General features: G+C 42.4%; 1 long non-coding RNA gene and 1 gene segment (V, D, J or C); both read left to right on the forward strand.

Moving 5' to 3' along the window:
• LOC104981963 overlaps positions 1 to 4,622 on the forward strand; it is a 916,007-nt gene that overhangs the window by 350,119 nt on the left and 561,266 nt on the right.
• LOC104981971 lies at positions 5 to 4,470 on the forward strand. The gene is made up of 3 exons (XR_824454.1): positions 5 to 63; positions 280 to 361; positions 4,343 to 4,470. It is a non-coding gene; the product is annotated as an uncharacterized LOC104981971 (long non-coding RNA).

Genomic DNA, 4,622 nt, shown 5'->3' on the forward strand with positions numbered 1-4,622 from the left:
GAAATCCATGCCTCATGCCGCTCTCCAGTCTGCTCTGTGTGTTCCTGGCCTTCACCTTCTCTGGTAGGGATGCTTCCAAACATGGGTGCGAGTGTTCAGGGTGAAAGGACAGCACACAGGCACGCGGTGCTTCACAGGGACTTGGGAGGAAAGGAGGGTTGGAGAAAAGCATACTTATTATGATTTCAATTTGGGTTTTCTTTGGGTCCCAAATCAGTCTAATTCCTACATTATTTTGTGCATTACTTCAGCTCTGTTTCCTGAATTTTTTCCCCACAGGATCTGGTGTGGCGCAGACAGTTATTCAAGACCAGCCAGACACATCCAGTCAACTGGGACAGTCAGTCACCCTGAACTGTCGGTATGCAACAACCGGGAGCTATTACTACAGTTACTATTACTATTGGTACAAGCTGCTTCCCAGTGGAGAGATGATTTACCTTATTGGTCAGGTTTCTTCTGGCCAGAATGCAAGGAATGGCCGCTACTCTGTAAATTTTCAGAAAGCTCGTAAATCCATCAGCCTCACCATTTCAGACTTACAGCTGGAAGATTCTGCCAAGTATTTCTGTGCTCTCTGGGAGCTCACAGTGCTTAAAGTAATGGGAAAAGCTAAACAAAAACCCCAGAGTTTAATACAAGAGAGCTTCCCTGCTGCAGAACTCCAGCTGAAATATGCACCTGCAGAACCCAGACCAGAAATGGTAGTTGTGTGGTTGCTTAATCTGTGGCCTGGAAGCTCCTTATAAGTCACTTAGGAACAGATGTCCAGACTAACTTTATAGTAATATGTTCTCAGTCTTGATTTTTTTAAGTTTATATCAATCATACAGAACATGTGCAAAGTTGTCTAAATTTGAAAACTTGCTCTGTAATAATTTAATGTGGCAACTGCACCTAAAAAAATCTCACATCATAAATCTGGGTTTAATTTTCAGAAATTGTCATGAATATAATTTCTTTAATTTTTTTTTCTTCTTAGGTTTTGTGTCCATTAGGCTTACAATCAGAAAAGTAGAACCACAGTGATACAGAGTAAGAGACTCATTTTAAGGAACAGAACTTTCAGGCAATTGCTAGAGTTGGTGGAGGAGTTTATACAAAGCTGTTATCTTTGCATCTTGTGCTGAGCCTGAATTTACTTTAAATCAACTAGAGTGTCATTTGGAAAGGGAAATTGGATATGGACAAAAGCATGGGAAAACTGACATTTAAGGACATACTAGAACCCATAAGGATGACTGGAACCCACAAAGACACACTAAAAACTTGTCTGTCTCTCACCTCCTTCAATCTCACAGTAGTGGGTGACCTTCAGGAGAAGTGGATATTTATCACCATGCTACATGCACATTGGCCCAAGACAGAGGGATGATGAGGAGGAGATCTGGTTGGAGGTTAAGGAGTTGTAAGTCAACAATAAGATGAGCTAGCAGATCAACAGCAACATGTGTGAGTTGCACAGTGACTGGAGCCCTGCACCAACCAGCAGGGCATAAAAAAATGTGGCTACTTTATGACAACTACCTTCTAAACCTTTCACAATCTTTTTTATGGCCAACCCTAGCCCAGAACAATACAGGGAAACAAATTCATAGATTTCCAGCTAGTGGAGACACTACAAAGCTATTCCAGTACCTTCTATTGCAACTGGTCATCCATCTGTACTTCTTTTAACAACACTTTCAAATAAAGAAAATGGCAGAACTATGCTTCTTGTTAATATGATGCAATTATTCCCCATTCTACCATAATCAACATAACCTTCTCCTTAAAAGAGTATACCAGGTTTGTGCATGCGTACTAAGTTGCTTCAGCCACATCCGACTCTTCATGACCCTATGTACTGTAGCCCACCAGGCTCCTCTGTCCATGGGATTCTCCAGGCAAGAATACTGGAGTGGGTTGCCACACCCTCTTCAAGGGATATCAAGTTTACTTATCCATTTTTGAGTGTTGTTTTTTCCTTTTATACCTCACCCACATTGTCCCATTGGATCCTGCATCTTAACTACTGAGATACAATCAGATACAAGATTAACTTGTATTTTGCACATCATATGTTTCCATAGGCAGGCAAGTGGGGGAGAGATTTAAAAATGGTTACTCTATGCATAAATATATTCATATCAAACTGAAAAAGAGATTGTTATAAATACTGTCAACTTTAAAAATATTCACAAGCAAAAGTTGAGAGATACGTTTTATCTGGTGGGAATTTTTAGGACTTCAAGCCTGGGAGGTAGCATCTCAAGTAAACCTGAAAGAACTGCTCTAATGAGGTGAGCAGAGGAGCCAGGTTATATAGAAGTTTTGCAACAAAGTGCAGGTAGTCGGAACATCAAAAGATTATTGTTAATTACAGAAAAATGGATATCTAAAGTTAAGGATGGACTTCCCTGGTGGCTCAGACAGTCAAGAATCTGCTTGCAATGTGGGAGACCTGGGTTTGATCCCTGGGTTGGGAAGATCCCCTGGAAGAGGGCATGGCAACCCACTCTATTATTCTTGCCTGGAGAATCCCCATGGACAGAGGAGCCTGGCAGTCTACAGTCCATGGGGTTGCAAAGAGTCGGACATGACTGAGCGACTAAGCGCAAGTTAAGGAGTCTAGCACACTTCTATGCATGGGAAGATGCAAGAGTCCAGGCTCACTGAAGTCACTCTTTTACCATTCACCTCAGCTATCTTGGGGCCAGTATCTGTGTTTCTTACATCCTGAGCTCCTTTAGTCTCGTGGTAGGGAGTGACTGCAGTTCTGATGGTTGTTAGATCACAGATATTCTTCTCCTTCCTGAGTGCCCTTAGGCTCAGGAGCTGACATTGGGCTGCAGGTGCTGATGACTGTGACATCCTTGTTTACTGATACGGCAGGAAATACTCCATTTCTCGGAGAAGGCAATGGCATCCCACTCCAGTACTCTTGCCTGGAAAATCCCATGGACGGAAGAGCCTGGTGGGCTGAAGTCCATGGGGTCGCGAAGAGTCGGACACGACTGAGCAACTTCACTTTCACTTTTCACTTTCATGCATTGAAGAAGGAAATGGCAACCCACTCCAGTGTTCTTGCCTGGAGAATTCCAGGGACAGGGAAGCCCGGCAGGCTGCCGTCTATGGGGTCACACAGTGTTAAAAGGAAGCAAACAAGTAATACTTTCACACTAGCTTCTTATGAACAAGAAAATGAATCCTTTATCTAAATCTTTCTATTTTTTTCTGCTGAGAATCAGGCTGTAACACACTGCATGAATCAAGAATGAAAGCTAAAGCTCTGCCAGCTGGTGTCCTGCTCAAATATCTTATGATGCTTACACTGGCCTCTCTGCTCCCCTCCAGTGATCGTGGGTAAAACTGCAAGGAAGCCTGTTGCAGTGAAAAGGAAAAGAGAGAAATGAGGTTTTTTTCTTTCCCTTTCCTGGGACCAAAGAAGATAAAAAGAACAGAGGGCAGGCCTGAACATTCCTGAAGTGAAGTGAAAGTTGCTCAGTCATGTCCAACTCTTTGCAACCCCATGGACTATAGTCCATGGAATTCTCCAGGGCAGAATACTGGAGTGGGTAGCCTATCCTTTCTCCAGCGGATCTTCCCAATCCAGGAGGTGAACTGGGGTCTCCTGCATTGCAGGTGGATTCTTTACCAACTGAGCTACCAGGGAAGCCCTGATAGAGATTCTCTGAAGTCTCAGTAGGGAAAGATGTGAACATTCCTAGTTGTTTTTGTTTTATTTATTTATTTATTTATTTTTTTGCCTTAACTGCTCCTAATTCTGCATATCTGTAAGTTTATTTTACTGCTCCCTAACTCTGCAGGAGCTGCAATTCACATGGTCTCCTTTGTCTCTATGCTAAATACATCTCCTATCTAGTGTTTTCCCTTACAACACCCTTCCCGTTGTAGTTACATATCAGAAAGAAGGCTGCAGAGCCACCTGACTGCCAGAGTCAATTGCTGGGTTACAGATGCCAGGCTTTGGCTCTTTGAAACAATGCAAGAGGAAGAAATCAAGATCTTGACTCCTGACTGTGAGCCCTTGCCTTGTGGTTCAGATGGTAAAGAATCCACAGGTTTGATCCTTGGGTCAGGAAGATCCCCTGGAGAAGGGAATGGCAACCTACTCCAGTATTCTTAAAGCCACCTTTCTATTTCCTCCAAATTCTGTCTCTGTCCTTTTTATTTGGCTTTGGTGGGCAGAGAAAACCAAAATTTTGGTTAGCAAAAGAGTAATCACAATAGGAGCTCTCACTGCTGAACCATTCGGTAAACTTCCCTATGCAGAAATGGGGAGAAAGAGGATTCAACAAAACTGGCTGTTTTCTTTTTTTCTTCTTCTTTTGCCTGCCAGATATGAAAGTGATTGACTTCAAATGACAAGTACAGCATATGGCCTGATTATGGCTGGAGAGTAAGAGGATACCTTGAAAAGAAAGCTTGGAATTGTTTCACAAGATGGGAGTTTCTTCTCTGGCAAGTAAAATTGTATGTACTGCTCTGTCTTTTCTTGTAGTATAGAAATATCTAGCGAAGTGAGAACAAGAGTCAATAATGGGAAAAAATTAACAATTGCAGAAAACACTGCTTGGTATACTCATTCCAGTTTATATTATGGCACCCAATCTCTCAAA

The sequence above is a fragment of the Bison bison genome, unplaced genomic scaffold (assembly GCF_000754665.1).
Source record: "Bison bison bison isolate TAMUID 2011002044 unplaced genomic scaffold, Bison_UMD1.0 scf7180017864526, whole genome shotgun sequence".
NCBI classification, from domain to species: Eukaryota; Metazoa; Chordata; class Mammalia; order Artiodactyla; family Bovidae; genus Bison; species Bison bison.